The 22472-nt window shown below is 44.1% G+C and overlaps 1 protein-coding gene across 1 annotated transcript in view; it reads left to right on the forward strand.

The window, feature by feature from the left end:
- The window catches only part of LOC124619567 (ATP-binding cassette subfamily G member 4-like), a 323941-nt gene that overhangs the window by 203590 nt on the left and 97879 nt on the right, over positions 1–22472 (forward strand). The gene's annotated exons all lie outside the window — the stretch shown is intronic.

A 22472-nucleotide genomic window follows, 5' to 3' on the forward strand; every position in this document is an offset into this window, starting at 1 on the left:
ACCAACACGATAGCGCTCTACCCCATTCCCATCATGATGTTCGTGAATTCTTAAACAGAAAATAGAGAAACAGATGAATCGGTCGCGATGGAGTTGATGATCAGCAATTCATGTCGTGTTGGCCTCCACGCTCTCCCGACCTAAGGCCAAGCGTTTTTTTTTTTTCCCCTCTACCAACAAAACTACCAGAACTACGGACTCTCATCAACAGTGCTTTTCAACAGGTTAATAGGGACATGCTGCGCCGAACGTGGGAACATTTTGATTATCGACTTGATATCTGCAAAATCAGCAGGTTTAGGGAACATGTGGAGTATCTGTGATATGTCAAAAAAACTTTGAGTTTTTCTGTGTGTGTGCAAAGTCATGAGACAATATATCAAATAATATAGGTACACCAAATCTTTGAAATTGCTTCAATCATTTGGCGTGACAATGTGATATTACTCTTTTGAAACAGGTTGTTGGTCCGCTGCTCTCTCATTGGCTAGTTAGAACCAGCAGCCTACACACCCCCGTTCTTTCTCATCATACCTCACAGTGAGCGCTAACACCTTGCTGCACGAAACACCTAAGTAAAGCGCTGGCCCTGATTCAGACTTTTGTCCTTTAGTACACTCGCAGAAGGCTTTTGGATATGCGGAATGGAATGGAGTAACGTGTCTTTATGTATTTTAAATCCATTCTCTTTATGTGAAGCAGGCTGAGGCAGTTGGCACTGATGGAATGGCACGAGAATCCAGAATCAGGAAATGCATAGTGGATGGTTTCTCATTGCCAATACTGATGTTTTATTTACGTACTGAAAAGGAAATGAGAGAAGTAAATGAATACTTCGATGCGGGAGTTGATTCTCGTGGAGATAAAACCGGCGTGATCGGTACGCCGGCAGGATAGCAGTGCTCGCCGAAAGTGAACAGGAGTTATGTCGAATGGTGAACCAAACGGGATGTGACACTATGTCATTACCAGTAACATTATATTGACAATAAAATAGCATCTCTCTATGCATATGGTGACGTAACCGTTTTTGTGTAAAAATCGTGTGAAAACAGGTGAACGTGAAATTTAAAAAGGTATGGAAAATAGTGTGTATAATTACAATGAAAAAAGAACAGACATCAAAGATGCAGAACTGACGTAGCACATTAAATTCTGTCAAATGATAAGTGGCATTAAAAGTAACCAACATGTAGCAATCCAGTTCAAAAGTGACGTGCTCTCAGAAATAAATCGAAACCCGCAGAAGAAGATACATTGCTGTCAAAACATGTTTGTGCAAACAGACAAAGGAATGTATTGTGTTTTAAGAAGATGGAATCTAAAAACCCAAATTCAGTAAAAAAAAAAAAAAAAAAAAACATTCTAAACCCAGGATCGCACAAGAATTTCCTTATTATCAACGAACTGTTTCGTCAGACTTCGCTGTCATCCTCAGGTCTTCTTCCTGACAGCAAGGTCTGTCGAAACCGGTTGATAACGAATCGCTCCTTCTCATTTCTCAACATGAGAAAATCCAGTCCAGAATTAAATCGCAACACAGGATAAAAATATCAACAGGCTTCTAAGCCCAGCAAGATGATTAAATCACTGATACTGATACTGTTGAAACTGCTGTAAACTACAAAACTTTCACGGTGAATGCTTTAACCGATTATTCATAAAAATTCGGCAGTTTGCGTCTTTGCAGGCCACATGTGCGGCACTACACGTCTGATAACCGCCAAGCTCATGCACGACACCCTCTAGCTAACGGTTACGTCATGCTCCGTGCTCTCCAGAGACACAACTATCGATATTGTGCCGGGGCGGGCGACGATATTACATTATGCTTAAAAGCGGTAATGCCTTTTCTCCACAGGTACATTCGGAAGTTCGTATTCTCCAAATTTCAATGATTTTTAGGATTTCAGATGCCTCATTCCCATCGTTTGTAATTGGGAGGAAGTTGCAATTAAGCCTCGTATTTCAGCTACATCTACATGATTACTCTGCAATTCACAATTAGGTGCCTGGCAGGGGGTTAACCGAACCACCTTCGAGTTATTTCTCTACCGTTGCACTCTTGAACGGCGCGTGTGAATATGCGAGCACTTAAATTTATCTGTGTGAGCTCTGATTTCGCTTATTTTATTGTGAAGATCATTTCTCCCGATGTAGGTGAGTGACAACAGAATATGTTCTCAGTCTGCTGAGAAAGTTGCTGATTAAAATTTTACGAAAAAATCCTGCTGCAACGGAAAACGCTTTTGTTTTAATGATTTCCAATCCAAATCACGTATCATGTCAGTGAGCTCTCTCCCATATTTCGCGATAATACAAAATGAGCTGCCCTGCTCTGAACTTTTCTGATGTACTCCGTCAGTCCTACATGATGCACATCCCACACCGCACAGCAGTGCTCCAGCAGAGGGCGAACAAACGTGGTGTAGTTTGTAATTGGTTTCGATCATCTGAAGCCTTAGAAGACGGTAAATGATTGCGTCATCTGCAAACAATCTAAGAGACGGTTGCTCACGTTGTCTCCTACATTGTTTACGTAGACCAGGAACAGCAGAAGGCCTACAATACTTCCTTGTGGGTCATCAGATATTACGAGGGCAGTTCAACAAGTAATGCAACACATTTTTTTTTCTCGGCCAATTTTGATTGAAAAAACCGGAAATTTCTTGTGGAATATTTTCAAACATTCCCGCTTCGTCTCGTATAGTTTCATTGACTTCCGACAGGTGGCAGCGCTGTACGGAGCTGTTAAAATGGCGTCTGTAACGGATGTGCGTTGCAAACAACGGGCAGTGATCGAGTTTCTTTTGGCGGAAAACCAGGGCATCTCAGATATTCATAGGCGCTTGCAGAATGTCTACGGTGATCTGACAGTGGACAAAAGCACGGTGAGTCGTTGGGTAAAGCGTGTGTCATCATCGCCGCAAGGTCAAGCAAGACTGTCTGATCTCCCGCGTGCGGGCCGGCCATGCACAGCTGTGACTCCTGCAATGGCGGAGCGTGCGAACACACTCGTTCGAGATGATCGACGGATCACCATCAAACAACTCAGTGCTCAACTTGACATCTCTGTTGGTAGTGCTGTCACAATTGTTCACCAGTTGGGATATTCAAAGGTTTGTTCCCGCTGGGTCCCTCGTTGTCTAACCGAACACCATAAAGAGCAAAGGAGAACCATCTGTCCGGAATTGCTTGCTCGTCATGTGGCTGAGGGTGACAATTTCTTGTCAAAGATTGTTACAGGCGATGAAACATGGGTTCATCACTTCGAACCTGAAACAAAACGGCAATCAATGGAGTGGCGCCACACCCACTCCCCTACCAAGAAAAAGTTTAAAGCCATACCCTCAGCCGGTAAAGTCATGGTTACAGTCTTCTGGGACGCTGAAATGGTTATTCTGTTCGATGTCCTTCCCCATGGTCAAACGATCAACTCTGAAGTGTATTGTGCTACTCTTCAAAAATTGAAGAAACGACTTCAGCGTGTTCGTAGGCACAAAAATCTGAACGAACTTCTCCTTCTTCATGACAGCGCAAGACCTCACACAAGTCTTCGCACCCGGGAGGAGCTCACAAAACTTCAGTGGACTGTTCTTCCTCATGCACCCTACAGCCCCGATCTCGCACCGTCGGATTTCCATATGTTTGGCCCAATGAAGGACGCAATCCGTGGGAGGCACTACGCGGATAATGAAGAAGTTATTGATGCAGTACGACGTTGGCTCCGACATCGACCAGTGGAATGGTACCGTGCAGGCATACAGGCCCTCATTTCAAGGTGGCGTAAGGCCGTAGCATTGAATGCAGATTACGTTGAAAAATAGTGTTGTGTAGCTAAAAGATTGGGGAATAACCTGGTGTATTTCAATGCTGAATAAAACAACCCCTGTTTCAGAAAAAAAATGTGTTGCATTACTTATTGAACTGCCCTCGTACATATGTTTTACTCGATGACTTTCCGTCGGTTAATACGAATTGTGACCTTTGTGATAGGAAATCATTAATCCAGTCACAAAACTGAGGCGATACTCCATAGGCAGATAATTTGATTAGAAGACTCTTACGAGAAATGGTGTCCATAGCCTTCTAGGTATCTAAAAGTATGTAATCAATTTGATATCCCTTATCGACAGCACTCTTCACGTTCTGCGAATAACGAACTAGTTTTGTTTAAAAAGAACGATATTTTCTGAATCTGCGTTGACTATTTGTCAATCAATCGTTTTCTTCATCGGTAATTCATAATTTTCTAACACAGTAATTGTTCCAAAATCCTACTGCAAATCGACATTAGTGATATGGGTCTGTAATTCAGCAGATTACTCCTGTTGCCTTTCTTAAATATTCGTGTAGCCTGTGTAACTTTCCAGTCTTTAGATGCGGATCTTCGGAATAGTGAGCAGTTGTATATGATTGCTAAATACGGAACTATTGTATCACCATACTCTGAAGGAAACATAAGTGGTATATAATCTGGACCGAAAGCCTTGCCTTTATTAAGGGATTAAAGCTGCTTCTCTACACCAAGATTATGTACACTACTGGCCATTAAAACTGCTACACCAAGAAGAAATGCAGATGATAAGCGGGTATTCATTGGACAAATATATTATACTAGAACTGACATGTGATTACATTTTCACGCAATTTGGGTGCATACATCCTGAGAAATCAGTACCCAGAACAACCAACTCTGGCCGTAATAACGGCCTTGATACGCATTGGCATTGCGTCAAAAATAGCTTGGATGGCGTGTACAGGTACAGCTGCCCATGCAGCTTCAACACGATACCACAGTTCATCAAGAGTAGTGACTGGCGTATTATGACGAGCCAGTTGCTCGGCCACCATTGACCAGACGTTTTCAATTGGTGACAGATCTGGAGATGTGCTGGCCAGGCAGCAGTCGAACATTTTCTGTATCCAGAAAGGCCCGTACAGGACCTGCAACATGCGGTCTTGCATTATCCTGCTGAAATGTAGGGTTTCGCAGGGATCGAATAAAGGGTAGAGCCACGGGTCGTAACACATCTGAAATGTAACGTCCACTGTTCAAAGTGTCGTCAATGCGAACAAGAGGTGACCGAGACGTGTAACCATTGGCACCCCATACAATCACGCCGGGTGATACGCCAGTATGACGATGACGAATACACGCTTCCAATGTGCGTTCACCGCGATGTCGCCAAACACGGATGCGACCATCATGATGCTGGGAACAGAACCTGGATTCATCCGAAAAAATGACGTTTTGCCATTCGTGCACTCAGTTCGTCGTTGAGTACACCAACGCAGGCGCTCCTGTCTATGGTGCAGCGTCAAAGGTAACCGCAGCCACGGTCTCAGAGCTGATAGTCCATGCTGCTGAAAACATCGTCGAAATGTTCGTGCAGATGGTTGTTGCCTTGCAAACGTCCCCATCTGTTTACTCAGGGATCGAGACGTGGCTGCACGATCCGTTACAGCCATCCGGATAAGAAGCCTGTCATCTCGACTTCTAGTGATACGAGGCAGTTGGGATCCAGCACGGCGTTCCGTATTACCCTCCTGAACCCACCGATTCCATATTCTGCTAATAGCATTGGATCTCGACCAACGCGAGCAGCAATGCCGCGATACGATTAACCGCAATCGCGATAGGCTACAATCCGACCTTTATCAAAGTCGGAAACGTGATGGTACGTATTTCTCCTCCTTACACGAGGCATCACAACAACGTTTCACCAGGCAAAGCCGGTCAACTGCTGTTTGTGTATGAGAAATCGGCTGGAAACTTTCCTCATGTCAGCACGTTGTAGGTGTCACCACCGACGCCAACCTTGTGTGAATGCTCTGAAAAACTAATCATTTGCGTATCACACCATCTTCTTCCTGTCGGTTAAATTTCGTGTCTGTAGCACGTCACCTTCGTGGTGTAGCAATTTTAATGGCCAGTAGTGTACTACAAGACGGAAATTGTGATAAATCGTACTGTAGTGTTCATATCGTCATGTTGTCCCCGGACAGCCCAAGAGGGAAAGTCGCCTTCGTCGATGCGCTGCTGTTAGTTTACTTAGAGAAGCACCACAGAATTTGCTCCGATCGTACACTGCAGCGAAATTCTGTGTTTATCTTCGTCGGACGATGTTATGTAACTGGCGACGCTATTGGAGCTTTCCCCGTCTTATTTCCCAATAAGGCTACGAGAGGTCACACCACGATGGGCGGGACCGGGAAGTCTTCAAACCGCCACAAGAGGAACGTCGTGTGTTACGCAACTGCACCTGGACTCTGACGTGCAAAAATGTTGCGGTGCGCTCCGTCTTCATCTCTGAGGTCAGTGTTCCAAATACGGAGACAGAGGCGTTTTCCCTGAGAGTAGTTAGACATCGAGTCAGTAACGAGTCTCGTTTTCATCGGCCACTTGTTTCTCAGCGGCCCTCGTACGTCACTCCGCGCTGAGGTAAAAATTCAAGAACGGATGTTGCGATCCTAACTGACAAAGCTCAGAGTTGCAGTTTTCGCATTAACCATGCAGTGAATGAGAACAGAAGAAAACCATAAATGCAGAATGGTTCAAATGGTTCAAATGGCTCTGAGCACTATGCGACTTAACTCCTGAGGTCATCAGTCGCCTAGGACTTAGAACTAATTAAACGTAACTAACCTAAGGACATCACACACATTCATGCCCGAGGCAGGATTCGAACCTGCGACCGTAGCGGTAGTTCGGTTCCAGACTGTAGCGGCTAGAACTGCACGGCCACTCCGGCCGGCCAATGCAGAATGCAAAAGGTGTAGGAGCCAAGAGCGAATTCGCAATCAGTTGCCACTCATGTGATAGGAACTATGAAATAAATATTCTAGAATTCGAATCGCGAAGAACTGCTGACATTAGTAGTTTATAAGTACACTACTGACCATTAAAATTGTTACACCACGAACATGACGTGCTACAGACGCGACATTTAACCGCCAGGAAGAAGATGCTGTGATTGTGATATGCAGATGATTAGCTTTTCAGATCATTCACACGAGATTCGTGCCGGCATTTGCCTGAAGCGATTTAGGGGAATCACGGAAAACCTAAATCTGGATGATCGGACGCGGGTTTGAATCGTCGTCCTCCCGAATGCGAGTCCAGTGTGCTACCACTGCGTCACCTCGCTCGGTTCGTCATTTCGAGTAAAATACTCGATCTTTTGATGGCTACCTCCGCCATTGCTGTCAGGAGTAAAAATCACTGACTGCCGCCGCTGTTTTTTCTTTATTGTTATTTCAATTCCCCACAAAGCTGTCAGGGGATAAACTGTATTTAACACATGGTTAAAATGTGAAAGATGACAGTAACAGACAATTTCATAAAAAAACACATTGGTGGACGACATTTACGATTTTTACATAAAAACGAATGACAACAAACGAGCTTTTTGTAAAATCCACATAGAAGCGAAATACTGATGGTTTTTAAAACTCGTATGGCGATTTTTTAATTATAGTTACAGTATAGTCCCTGATGAATGCGAATGATGCCATGGTGTAGCGATGATGCTAGACGATACATGAAAAAATTGTCACGATGAAGGTGCGATAATGAATATAACTAATGGGCCCTGTAGAACCGCAGGTAGCATCTGGAAGTCAGCAAGGTGGATGAAGGGGAAGGAGAGAACGGGATGATGGTGTGAGGGCGAGCATTGTGATTAGGGTTGGAAAGAAGGGTATATCTCGGGACGGATTACCTTGTTGGAGAGTGCGAGCTGGTTAAAATTCCGGCGGGAGAGGATGGATGAAGTGTGAAGTTTCATGGAAGATAAAATTTGGATTTAGTGGCCCAACAGAGTACATGGGTTGGTTATTATTGGGTTGGAAATTGGGTACTGGGACTGGGTTATGCGATTAATGTGTCGGATCCGAAGGTGCTGTAAGAAGAGGAGAGGGCGTGGTATGAGATGCGAGTTGGGGGAAGTACGCGGATGCGGAAGGCTAAACGGCGTGCATGTCTTTCCAGGATTTCAAGGGTCTTATGGAAATTAGGCGGCACAGACAACCAGACAGCTACGCCGTAGATTTGGATGGGGCCGATGAGCGTTTGATAGGCGAGGATAATGGTAGAAGGACGTAGACCTCAGGTGCATCCCGCTGGTAGTTTTAGTCGGTGTCGTGTTTTATCCTCGATGGTAAGAAACGGGGCTGACGTGGTTTTCCGCTTATATAGACACGATTGCAGCATCTGGTACTAGTCAGAGATTCGCCCTCGAAATGACGCTTGCGCGGAAGGCGAGTTGGGCATCAGCTCCGGGACCGAGCGAGGTGGCGCAGTGGTTAGACACTGGACTCGCAATCGGGAGGACGACGGTTCAATCCCGCGTTTGGCCATCCTGATTTAGGTTTTCCGTGATTTCCCTAAATCGCTCCAGGCGAATGCCGGGATGGTTCCTTTGAAAGGGCACGGCCGACATGAGTTACGTCAAATGGCGCGAGGGGCCGACCATGTTTTAAACTGCCGCTCCCCCCTCGATATCCAAAGCCCGTCTCCACGCCTTGCTAAATGTGTAGCCCTGGTACCTGTTAAAATTTTTGCTGTTTATTCTAATCTCAATTGCCACCTTTACAACGGAAACCCAGTATGTTGAAGCATGAGCCGAGACCCTCGAGAAGATTGTACACAGACATGCCGCCGGGAAAGACTCCGACGACAGGCATCTTCAATCATTTTTCCGTACGATTACCACCACTAAACACTGACATATCAAAACATTACGACCACTGCCCATTGGGAGACAGAACGCGGTGTGGTGGCGTTGCAGCCATGTGACGTGGTAAGGAAAAGACGAGTGTGCAATCATTCTGGCGACGGCACGGGCCGCAAATGGAGAAATCCTTAGACCAAAGGCAGAAGACACATTCTAACAGCCCGATGCCTGGGGGCGAGCATCTCGCAAACCGCGAAGCTGGTCGACTGTTCGCGTGCTAATGCCGTGAGAATCTGTGGAAAGTGGTTGAAGAATTGTGAAACCACGAGTAGGCGACACGATGTTGGACTTCCACGCCTCGTCACAGGTCGTGGAGACTGGAGACTTGCCCACTCTGTAAGCTGAATAGGCGATGATGGGTGACAGATATGGCGACAGAGCACATTGCTGGTGTAGCACAAGTGTTTTGGAGTACACAGTTAAGCGCTCATTGCAGAACATGGGGCTCTGCGGCTGGCGACCCCTACGTGATCTCATGTTGACACAATAACGTCATCAGTTACGATTACCTTGGCATGGAACCATCGAGAGTGGACCGTTGATCAATGGAAAAATGTCACCTTGTTGAATGAATCACGTTCCTTGATACAGCAGGTGGTTGGTCGTTTCTTTTATGTCGTTTCCGAGTGAACGGCCGCCCAAAACATGCACCATGCAACGGACGCAGGCCTGTTGGAGCCAGTATTATACCACGGATACATTCATCAGAATCTAAGACACAATGAAAATTGTGGACCACATGAACATTGTTACTGACAGCCTGCAATCCTTCATGCTAGATGACGGCATCGTCAGCAATGGTGTCTTCTAGTAGAATAACTGTATGCGTCGCAAGGGCAGAATTGTACTACTGTGGTTTAAGGTGCATTGTAGTGAATGTCTTGGCTACCAAATTTGCCTGATCTGAACTCGATAGAACACATCCCGGACGCTTTCTACCGTTAGCTCTACGTCCACAGACCATCAGCCCGTAATTCACGGGAATTGCATTACTTATACGTAGACTTCTGGTAGTACTTATCTCCGGAATCACAGTCACATTGTGTTCCCGAACTGCATCAACACGCTATCGATCAGGCAGTCATAACGTTACTGACCATCACCATACGTTCATTTCGTGAGCCTTGTAATAAGAGTTCCCTGATTCAGATGCCATAGAAGTTTTTCGGCTGTTCTTTCGCCCGGCCGTGCAATAACTGAGTGCTGAATTCCAGTGTCATCTTTAACAGTATTTCTTCAACTGATGGTCAGAATCATTTGATATAAAGTGGCACAGTCATACAAGTACCATTAGCCAATTGGCGTCGACTGCTCTACAAAGGCCTCCTCTAAAGACTCTTCCATGTCCTGTAGTGTCAAGATTGTTCCACGGTTATTGACATCGTAGAATGTAAAGATGACATCTCAAGATGATAGGCTGGGTGGTGGATCCGAGGCCGGCCGCTGTGGCCGAGCGGTTCTAGGCGCTTCAGTCCGGAACCGAGCTGCTGCTACGGTCGCAGGTTCGAATCCTGCCTCGGGCATGGATGTGTGTGATATCCTTAGGTTAGTTAGGTTTAAGTAGTTCTAAGTCTAGGAAACTGATGACCTCAGATGTTATATCCCATAGAGCTAAGAGCCATTTGAACCATTTTGTGGATCCGAGGAACAAGTTCCCCAGCTGTCTTGGAAGCATAAACACAGCGATAACAACAACAAATTTTATTCAGCAGAATTCATGCAGCCGCTGTAGACGGCGCCTCGATAGTGTGTGTCGACCCCAGGCAGCAGTGGACAGTTGCAGATGAGACTCGATGAGCAACATCGGTTTGACGGTTGGTGCATAGTAGTTCTCGTCGTAGACGGCAGTCGACTACAGATACTATTAGGCCGGTCAGAACAGTATTTATACTTGCTAGAGCGGCTTCTGTTATGAAAAGGTGACAGTTATAGACTGTAGATGCGCCCAGACAGTGCAGCATGAGAAAATCCAGCGCTCTACTCAGCTGGCCTGGTGGTTTGCATCATGTCACCTCAGCACACTACGGTCCGGAATATCGAAAGGAGCAGGTCGGCTCGCCTGTTTGCAGGTTGTAAAGCCAGCTAGGGAAGGTGTTGATGGAACACCTGGAATTCAAGAATGAACATTCTTGATCTATCTACGAAACATTTGCCAAACTATAAGCCGCCTCCTCCTCCTCCTTCTCCTCCCCCCCCCCCCCCCCAAACAAAAATCCTCTCATTTTCATTACAGTCATTTGTCTTCCACCCCACTCTCTTCTTTAACCCACTTGTCTGTATTCCTGTCTCTTATAGCAATTCCAAACATATATAACTCCATTGTCTGTCGAGCCAACTTCAGTTTCTGAATGTATCACTGCCATTATTCAGCACAGATAATAGGCGTTGGTAGTAATCTATTCTTTTCAGAATCATTGCATGCCTAGTTTTGAAAACACTAGTTTCAAAACACGACTACAGAACGTTTTCACATTTCTAATTTTCGGTTTTTTCTTTTCTTTTCTTTTTCAGTTATTGTCTTCGACTTCTCCAAATACAAAAATTCGTCAGCTGGCTGCTGTAACTTCCTCGTTATGTGTTTACTGCGATCCTGTTGTTATTCATTTGGTCTACGAAAGCGATTCCCCATCATGAGACCCTCAAATACATTGAATGTACTTATCTTGCTGTCGTTTGTTTTCTAGGTTTGTAGATTAATGGCAACTGTGTTCACTGATGTCTTTTCTGACTTTGTAAATAGTAAACAAAAACTTCGAGTAATGTCTGGTGTTATTGTTCAGGCATCTTGCACCTGTCTTAGTCAGTGTTGCCAACGAAGTGTTTACTAAAATCTGAAAGTCAGTGATTCGGCCCTAACTGACTGGCGTCCGCCAAAACAGCCCACCTTCAGGTGCTGCTGCTTCTTTTATTCTGCTAGCTTATGACGTAATTCCCATGGTGTCTGATTAGTTCAAGATCGGAATTAAGTTTCATTTAGTTTTCAATTATGCTGAAGGCTAATTTTCCACATGACTTAATAGATTGAAATAGTATTCAGGGACTGTGACCAGTTTCCATTTTTGTTGGCACGCAAATCGTGTTTACAATATACTAGCTGCTAGCTGCAGCTGCATTCACCCATCAGTACTTTTACTATGACAAATAAGTAATGGGCCGGCCGGTGTGGCCGTGCGGTTAAAGGCGCTTCAGTCTGGAACCGCGTGACCGCTACGGTCGCAGGTTCGAATCCTGCCTCGGGCATGGATGTGTGTGATGTCCTTAGGTTAGTTAGGTTTAATTAGTTCTAAGTTCTAGGCGACTGATGACCTCAGAAGTTAAGTCGCATAGTGCTCAGAGCCATTTTGAAATAAGTAATGTCAACAATCCTCACATGTGTGCCTATCAAGTAAAGCTCACGATGTATGACGTCAGTCAACTGTCCCAACATATGACGATACGTCACGCACAGTGTCGCTGCTGAGTGATGCATACAGAGGGGTGTGGGCATCCACTGATGTAAGTTGATTTTCTTTTTTTTTTTAATTTATGAAGTTGTCCACCTTCTTCCTCAGATTTCAACTCTCTCAATACTAGATTTCATCGAACTGAGTTCAGCAGTTTGGCAACGACATTGCCGCAGTGGCAACACCGGTTCCCGTGACACCACCGAAGTTAAGCGCTGTCGGGCGTGGTCGGCACTTGGATGGGTGACCATCCAGGCCGCCATGCGCTGTTGCCATTTTTCGGGGTGCACTCAGCCTCGTGATGCCAATTGAGGAGCTACTCGACCGAATAGTAGCGGCTTCGGTCAAGAATACCATCTTACGTCTGGGGAGAGCGGTGTGCTGACCCCACGCCCCTCGTATGCGCATCCTCCCCTGAGGATGACTCGGCTGTCGGATGGTCCCGCTTGGCCACTCGTGGCCTGAAGACGGAGTGAGTTCAACAGCTTAGTCACGAAAAGCTAACCGACAGAGTTACTTTTGTGTTTAATATAAAAGAAATTATTCAGGTAGTGAAGGGAGACAAATATTTAATAGTCATGGGTGACTGGAATTCGTCAGTAGGAAAAGGGAGAGAAGGAAACATAGTAGGTGAATATGGATTGGGGGGAAGAAATGAAAGAGGAAGCCGCCTTGTAGAATTTTGCACAGAGCATAACTTAATCATAGCTAACACTTGGTTCAAGAATCATGAAAGAAGGTTGTATACCTGGAAGAATCCTGGAGATATTAAAAGGTATCAGATAAATTACATAATGGTAAGACAGAGATTTAGGAACCAGGTTTTCAATTGTAAGACATTTCCAGGGGCAGATGTGGATTCTGACCACAATCTATTGGTTATGAACTGCAGATTGAAACTGAAGAAACTGCAAAAAGGCGGGAATTTAAGGAGATGGGACCTGGATAAACTGAAAGAACCAGAGGTTGTACAGAGTTTCAGGGAGAGCATAAGGGAACAATTGACAGGAATGGGGGAAAGAAATACAGTAGAAGAAGAATGGGTAGCTCTGAGGGATGAAGTAGTGAAGGCAGCAGAGGATCAAGTAGGTAAAAAGAGGAGGGCTAATAGAAATCCTTGGGTAACAGAAGAAATATTGAATTTAATTGATGAAAGGAGAAAATATAAAAATGCAGTAAATGAAGCAGGCAAAAAGGAATACAAACGTCTCAAAAATGAGATCGACAGGAAGTGCAAAACGGCTAAGCAGGAATGGCTAGAGGACAAATGTAAGGATGTAGAGGTTTGTCTCACTAGGGGTAAGATAGATACTGCCTACAGGAAAATTAAAGAGGCCTTTGGAGACAGGAGAACCACTTGCATGAATATCAAGAGCTTTGATGGAAACCCAGTTCTAAGCAAAAAAGGGAAAGCAGAAATGAGGAAGGAGTATAAACAGGGTCTATACAAGGGAGATGTACTTGATGACAATATTATGGAAATGGAAGAGGATGTGGATGAAGATGAAATGGGATATATGATACTGCGTGAAGAGTTTGACAGAGCACTGAAAAACCTGAGTTGAAACAAGGCCCCCGGAGTAGACAACATTCCATTAGAACTACTAACAGCCTTGGGGGAACCAGTCCTGACAAAACTCTACCATCTGGTGAGCAAGATGTATGAGACAGGCGAAATACCCTCAGACTTCAAGAAGAAAGCAGGTGTTGACAGATGTGAAAATTACCGAACTATCAGTTTAATAAGTCACAGCTGCAAAATACTAACGCAAATTCATTACAGATGAATGGAAAAGCTGATAGAAGCCAACCTCGGGGAAGATCAGTTTGGATTCCGTAGAAATGTTGGAACACGTGAGGCAATACTAACCTTACGACTTATCTTAGAAGAAAGATTAAGAAAAGGCAAACCTACGTTTCTAGCATTTGTAGACTTAGAGAAAGCTTTTGACAACGTTAACTGGAATACTCTCTTTCAAATTCTGAAGGTGGCCGGGGTAAATTACAGGGAGCGAAAGGCTGTTTACAATTTGTACAGAAACCAGATGGCAGTTATAAGAGTCGAGGGGCATGAAAGGGAAGCAGTGGTTGGGAAAGGAGTGAGACAGGATTGTAGCCTATCCCCGATGTTATTCAATCTGTATATTGAGCAAGCAGTAAAGGAAACAAAAGAAAAATTCAGAGTAGGTATTAAAATTCATGGAGAAGAAGTAAGAACTTTGAGGTTCGGCGATGACATTGTAATTCTGTCAGAGACAGCAAAGGACTTGGAAGAGCAGTTGAACGGAATGGACAGTGTCTTGAAAGGAGGATATAAGATGAACATCAACAAAAGCAAAACGAGGATAATGGAATGTAGTCAAATTAAATCGGGTGATGCTGAGGGGATTAGATTAGGAAATGAGACACTTAAAGTAGTAAAGGAGTTTAGCTATTTAGGGAGTAAAATAACTGATGATGGTCGAAGTAGAGAGGATATAAAATGTAGACTGGCAATGGCAAGGAAATCGTTTCTGAAGAAGAGAAATTTGTTAACATCGAGTATAGATTTAAGTGTCAGGAAGTCGTTTCTGAAAGTATTTGTATGGAATGTAGCCATGTATGGAAGTGAAACGTGGACGATAAATAGTTTAGACAAGAAGAGAATAGAAGCTTTCGAAATGTGGTGTTACAGAAGAATGCTGATGATTAGATGGGTAGATCACATAACTAATGAGGAGGTATTGATTAGAATTTAGGGAGAAGAGGAGCTTGTGGCACAACTTGACTAGAAGAAAGGATCATTTGGGTGGACATGTTTTGAGGCATCAAGGGATCACAAATTTAGCATTGGAGGGCAACGTGGAGGGTAAAAATCGTAGAGGGAGACCAAGAGATCAATACACTAAGCAGATTCAGAAGGATGAAGGTTGCAGTAAGTACTGGGAGATGAAGAAGCTTGCACAGGATAGAGTAGCATGGAGAGCTGCATCAAACCAGTGTCAGGACTGAAGACCACACAACACAACACAATATTAGTGTAGATTAAACACGGTGAGTAGTGTATGGGTATTTTACTCTCCCTTTTACCCACAGACAGCTGCACTTTCATATTGATAATATGAAATGAAATGTTGTTATGGCGTTATTGGCTGTGAGATCCCACTCGTGACGTTCAGCCGTTTGGTGTAAGCCTGTTATTTTAGGCCCTTTTGGCGACTTGCTCCACGTTTATGATAAACTGATGAAGAGAACACACGTACCCATTCCTGAGTGAAGAAAATACGACCTGGCTGGGATTCTAACCCAGGCCCTCATGATCGAGCAACAGCAACTCTAACCACTGTTAATGCATTGCAGTAGCGACCGCTACGGTCGCAGGTTCGAATCCTGCCTCGGGCATGGATGTGTGTGATGTCCTTAGGTTAGTTAGATTTAAGTAGTTCTAAGTTCTAGGGGACTGATGACCTGAGCAGTTAAGTCCCATATTGCTCAGAGCCATTTGAACCATTTGCATTGCAGCAGTTTTCTTATAATGGGTGATGGCGACAGTACTAAAATAAAATATAGACTTTCTAAAATAATTATATAGCGTTAAACTGACAAGAAAGAAAATAAATTATTTCTAGTTCAGTGCATCGGAAATTTTATGACATTTGTAGGTGAAATAACGCCAGCAGTCCTCACGTGTCTGACTCTTTCTCGTGGTCGTGCTCGCATATCATAATCAAATGCAGCCTCACTAAAAACCTCCCACGTTCTACGTGCAAAGGCAGGACGTCTCTCTGTATGTTGCACAGCATTTAAATGACACCATCTTTGTGAGTCTTCAAGCATCGATGCTATACGAGATGTGTGACGCTTAGCAGCTAAAATGCGGCGGGCTTGTGGCTGATAATAGTATGGAAGTATGGATTAAACCCGTTGACAATTTTGTAAGCATTGGTTTCATTACGTTGAATCTTATTATGTAGAACCTATAAACAAGAAAAGCATTTCATAAATGTGATAAAGATACAAATGCAAAGGGTGAACAGCTTTTACAAAAAGCAATACTATTTGTCCATATTTCATATTATTTTCTTAAAATCAATACACATCTTGTGCTACACACTTTATACAGTAGCCCGTGTTCTTCCTTGGTGTTCGAGCTCTCCATACCAAATTTCATAAAAATCGGTTCAGAACTTTATTAGTCAAAGCGTAGAAATCGTAACAGACAGATTTACTTTCGCAATTATATTTTAGTGTGGATAAATTGAGCCGCACTGAAAGGGGTGGAAGAGTTAGAAACATACAAACACAAAAATCACTAGCGAAATGCCAAAATAAAATAAAATTGAGTGTTATTTTGAGACACACCAAACGATTCGGTTTGATCAGAGCAATCCGAAAATATAATCAAATTCTGTCTAGGCAAAGTATTAAGTGAGTTATCGATATATCTTTATGTATCTTAATTAATTAAAACTCATTATCAGATCGAGATATTTTGAGCTTTGTTTCACAAGTCTCTTCAAAGAAAAGTATGATGAGGCATGTTCACAAATCAAGCTTCGCAGAATTAGTTTACAGGAGCTACACAAGAAGTGGTTCTAAAGCTGGGGGTAAATTGTAAAACAGAAACCAAATGCTAAAACATGAACCGTAGCAGGAAATCAGGTACCTCATGTAAAAGTAAAAAGATCGATATGGAAAGGGACGAGTAATTGCAAGTGCTTTTCCGTAGTGGCCGTTAAGGCTGTTACATCACAGTAAACTTTAATTACGTAGCATTTTAACTATTAATTTAAAAATTAGTTTTTATCTTAAGAAATCGATTTGCAGTAGATCGAGAGGAAGCAATAGATCTGGTATTTATGAGAATGGCGGCGAGTTCAATAGAATTAGACTATTGGCAATTAAAATTGCTACACCACGAAGATGACGTACTACAGAAGCGAAATTTAACCGACAGTAAGAAGATGCTGTTATATGCAAATGATTGGCTTTCCAGAGCATTCACACAAGGTTGGCGCCGGTGGCGACACCTACAACGTGCTGACATGAGAAAAGATTCCAACCGATTTCTCAGACACAAACAGCAGTTGACCGGCGTTGCCTGGTGAAACGTTGTTGTGATGCCTCGTGTAAGGAGGAGAAATACGTACCATCACGTTTCCGACTTTGATAAAGGTCGGACTGTAGCCTAACGCGATTGCGGCTTATCGTATCGCGACATTGCTGCTCGCGTTGGTCGAGATCCAATGACTGTTAGCAGAATATGGAATCGGTGGGTTCAGGAGGGTAATACGGAACGCCGTGCTGGATCCCAACGGCCTCGTATCACTAGCAGTCGAGATGACAGGCATCTTATCCGCATGGCTGTAACAGATCGTGCAGCCACGTCTCGATCCCTGAGTCAACAGATGGGGACGTTTGCAAGACAATAACCATCTGCACGCACAGTTCGATGACGTTTGCAGCAGCATGGACTATTAACTCGGAGACCATGGGTGGGGTTACCCTTGACGCTGGATCACAGACAGGAGCGCCTACGATGGTGTACTCAACGACGAACTGAGTGCACGAATGGCAAAACGTCATTTTTTCGGATGAATCCACGTTCTGTTTACAGCATCATGATGGTCGCATACGTGTTTGGCGACATCGCGGTGATCGACATTGAAAGCGTGTTTTCTCATCGCCATACTGCCGTATCACCCGGCGTGATGGTATGGGGTGCCATTGGTTACACGTCCCGGTCACCTCTTGTTCGCATTGACGGCACTTTGAACAGTGGACGTTACATTTCAGATGTGTTACGACACGTGGCTCTACCCTTCATTCGATCCATGCGAAACCCTACAGTTCAGCAGGATAATGTACGACCGCATGTTGGAGGTCCTGTACGGGCCTTTCTGGATACAGAAAATGTTTGACTGCTGCCCTGGCCAGCACATTCTCCAGATCTCTCACCAATTGAAACGTCTGGTCAATGGTGGCCGAGCAAGTGGCTCGTCACAAAACGCCAGTCACTACTCTTGATGAACTGTGGTATCGTGTTGAAGCTGCATGGGCAGCTGTACCTGTACATGCCGTCCAAGCTCTGTTTGACTCAATGCCCAGTCGTATCAAGGCCGTTATTACGGCCAGAGGTGGTAGATCTGGGTACTGATTTCTCAGGATCTATGCACCCAATTTACGTGAAAATGTAATCGCATGTCAGTTCAAGTGTAATATATTTGGCCAATGAATACCCGTTTATCATCTGCGTTTCTTATTGGTTTAGCAATTTTAATGGCCAGTAGTGTAAAAGTAAAATGATCGATATGGAAAGGAACGGGCAATTGCAAGTGCTTTTACGTAGTGGCCGTTAAGGCTGTTACATCACAGTAAACTTTAATCACGTAGAATTTTAACTGTTAATTTAAAACATAGTTTTTATCTTAAGAAATCGATTGCAGTAGATCGAGAGGTAGCAAAAGATCTGGTATTTATGAGGAGGGCTGCGAGTTGAATAGAATTAGATCATATTATATTCTCCGTGGCGTATTGGTTGCATTCTATTTTAGCCTTATTTTCAAGCCTTCTTTCAAATTTGCTCTGTGAAATTATGGTAGATGCAAACGAGGCGATGTCATCAGCAAAACACAGTTCGTTCTGATATGTAGCATTAACGCGTATTTCTTTATTTTCCCGGTTTAATTATCTATGAACTTCGTACATCACTGGTAAGAATAAGTTGTAAGTGTTCACTAGCGAAGTGAATAAGTGCGCTATCAAGGAACGACAGAAGCGCGGACTTGGTATCGAATGGTCTTCGCTGCAGCTTGTCTTATAGTTCTCCCGTCATTCGCCTTGAAGGTTATAGAGCAACACAGTGAAACCTAAATGAGTTGTTCCAACTGAAAATGGTGTCACCATATTCCACAGTACGACATTAACGTGTTCGTGTTATACGTCCTGCTCGTCCTTGGCAGTCGTATTTACGCGCAGGGCCCCTAAATGCTACAAACGCAGGCGCATTTTCTGGAGCGAGAAGAAGTGTTTGCAGTATTGCAGCTGCGATTTTTTCGCACCGAGCGAGCGGCGAGGCCCTTGGTCTTTCCTGAGTAACCGGTAGTTACCTAACGGCTGGAAGATAACAGCGCTCTCTGCGGCTGTTGGCCCGGCGGGTGGATGCCTGTTACATCACAGCGCTGTCGAAACGCGGACTGCTACGTCACGGGCCCCGCTAGGCTGCCTCGCAGGCACGGGTAGCCGCTGACCTGCCCCTCACCGCTGTCATGCAACGCAGTTTGCATCATCCCCACCCAGCTGGTCACCTTAAAGTATGACTGTTTCCTGGAAACAGTCGTCAATGACCAGACGATCTATCGGGTTCTTTAGGAGTACACGATAAGAAATTGCACTATCTGATCAAACGCTTCCGGATTCGGGAGGACGACGGTTCAAACCAACGTCCAGTTAACCAGATTTAGGATTTCCGCCAGCAGGCAAATGCCGAGCTGGTTACTTTGAAAGGGGACAGCTAATTTCCTTCCCCACCGCTGACATAATCCGAGTTTCTGCTCCGTCTCTAACGACCTCGATGTCGACGGGACGTTAAACCCAATCTTCCTGCCTTTCCTCCGTATCCAGACATCTGTTAGCGAACATTAATATGACGAGTGCCCACCCTTCTCCTTTATGATGGCTTGAACTCTGATGGGGACACCTTCAATGAGGTTGAATGTCTGTGGAAGAATGGCAGTCCATTCTCCCCAAGAGCCGAAACCAAAGAAGGTAGCGATGTACGACGCTGGGGTCGACGTTCTAACTCACCACAAAGATGTTCCATTGCGTTCAGGTTGGGGCTCTGGGCAGGCTAGTTCATTTCAGGAATGTTGCTGTTCACGAACCACTGGCCGACAGTTGCTGCTTTATGACAGGGAGTATTGTCATGCTGATACAGTAATCGTCGCCGAACTGTTCCTCTAGTATACGCAATACACAATGCTGTAAAATGTTTCCTCAATCACAGTATCGGAACCACATCCTAACCACGAGATGCACCCCCAGCCCCAAATATGCTTCTTCCCCACTTCACTGCTGGCACTAAACAAGATGGCAGGTAACATTCTCAGACCATTCGTCAAACACAGACCATTCCATCGGATTGCCACAGCGTATAGCCTCATTCATCGCCAAAATCATTCGTTTCCGAACATCCACTTTCCAGTGGCAAATCTTTAACATAATGCAGCGCTTCAGCAACCGTGAATTGTTCAGACAATAAGAAATTCAGCCTTCAGGTAAATTTGCCGGCCGGAGTGGCCAAGCGGCTCTAGGCGCTATAGTTTGGAACCACGCGACCGCTACGGTCGCTGGTTCTGAATCCTGCCTCGGGCATGGATGTGTGTCATGTTCTTAGGTAAGTTAGGTTTAAGTAGTTCTAAGTTCTAGGGCACTGATGACCAAAGACGTTAAATCCCACAGTGCTCAGAGCCGTTTTTTTTTTTTTTTTTTGCAAGGTAATTTTCTTTTGTTTACCTAGCTTTCGATGCCAATAATGGTATCTTCTTCAGAACCTATAAATTAAACCATACGAAAATATATTAAAGATTGAAATACATCATCAATCTAATGATTTCATAATAAGGAAAATCGTGATAGTTACAAACATTAAATAATTTTGAGGGCCAATCGTTGGCCATGTTACAGGATAAAACTAATACAGAATAAAGACGCATAACCATAAGATTATGTCTGTCAGTAGTAAAAAAATAAGAAAATCGTAGACGGAGATACGCCGGGCCAGGAATAAGGCCCATGCTCCCAAGCCTCTAAAAGATGCAGAACTTTTGCACAATGAAGTCAAAGGATGTAAGTTAGACACCCTTGAAGAATTGTAAATTTTTAAACATCTTATTATTGACAGAGAAAATTTACTTAATGATAAGCTGCAATAAAAACTAGAAATAATTTCGAAGGATTTCAACCTTTACTCCAGTGGAGTTGACCCACGGCCCGCTTCGAATGGCCGATGCTGTTTCCTATCTGCTCTGCCCCTTTATTATAGTGCGTTTCTACATTGCGTCTCCATACATTTTGTATTATACTGGTAATGACACCAGTTGCAAAGGTGTTTCTTAATTTGCCTGTTTTATGTTCAAGATATTTCATGCCTCGCATGCCTGTGTCTCCCCTAATAATTTATTAGTTACTGTAGTGGGGTTTCGCCCTCTTGTTATAATATTTGAATGTAAATTTTCTTGCCCCGACTTCGTAGCTAGTTCTTAGGAAAATTGTTGGATGTACCGTACCATAGGTAGGCATTTGTTCATTTGCAGGTCTGTTTCCTGTCACATTTTGTTTACAATTTACGTTGCGCTAAGTAATTTTGAGACAGCTTGTCTCTAGCGGTTACGTGTGACCCTTATTCCTGGCCAGGCATAGCTCCATCTACGGTTTTCTTCTTGTTTTTTAGTATTGACAGACATAATCTTATGATTATGCGTCTTTATTCTGTATTAGTTTTATCCTGTGTCATGGCCAACGTTTGGCCCTCAAAATAATTTAATTTTTGTAAGTATCACGATTTTCCTTATTGTGAAATCATTAGATTGATGGTGTATTTCAATGTTTAATATATGTTCGTATGGCTTAATTTATAGGTTCTGAAGAAGATACCATTATTGGCATCGAAACCTAGGTAAACTAAAAAAAAAATTTACTTTCCAACTGGAGGCTGGATTTCTTATTGTCTGAACTTTCCAGTGGCGTCGCCGTTTACATGACATCAAGTCTCACAAGTGACTACAGAAAAATGTGTCTTACGGACAACTGTTCGACCATTGTATTCCATTGTTTTCAACTCATTACGCACAGCCATTGTGCTAGCTAGACTGCTGATCGGACCTTAGAACGAACGAATGATAACTGCTGCTGGCTTGGTGCCTTTATTGGCGTCCACGCTCCGCAGTGCTCGACGGTCCCTATCCATTAGTACGAGGGTAATCCCAAAGGTAAGGTCTCCTATTTTTTTATAAGTACGGAACTCTGTTTGTGTGGCAGTTGGTCACACTGTTATGAAGAGTGCTTCACGCGCTGTGTGTAAACATGCGCGCGCCGTGCTGAGGCGCTGTCTTGGCTTAGCAGCTGTTGAGAATGGAGCTCCCGTTGGATGTAACCGCCAAGTGCGAATTGCGCGCAGTTATTCGGTTTTTGAACAAGAAGGGCACTACGCCGATTGAAATCCATCGCCAATTGACGGGAGTGTATGGTGAGTAATGCATGGATGTCAAAAATGCTGGTAAGTGGTGTAGAGAGTTTGCAGCTGATCGGACCG

This window comes from Schistocerca americana, chromosome 6 (assembly GCF_021461395.2).
Source record: "Schistocerca americana isolate TAMUIC-IGC-003095 chromosome 6, iqSchAmer2.1, whole genome shotgun sequence".
Classification (NCBI taxonomy): domain Eukaryota; kingdom Metazoa; phylum Arthropoda; class Insecta; order Orthoptera; family Acrididae; genus Schistocerca; species Schistocerca americana.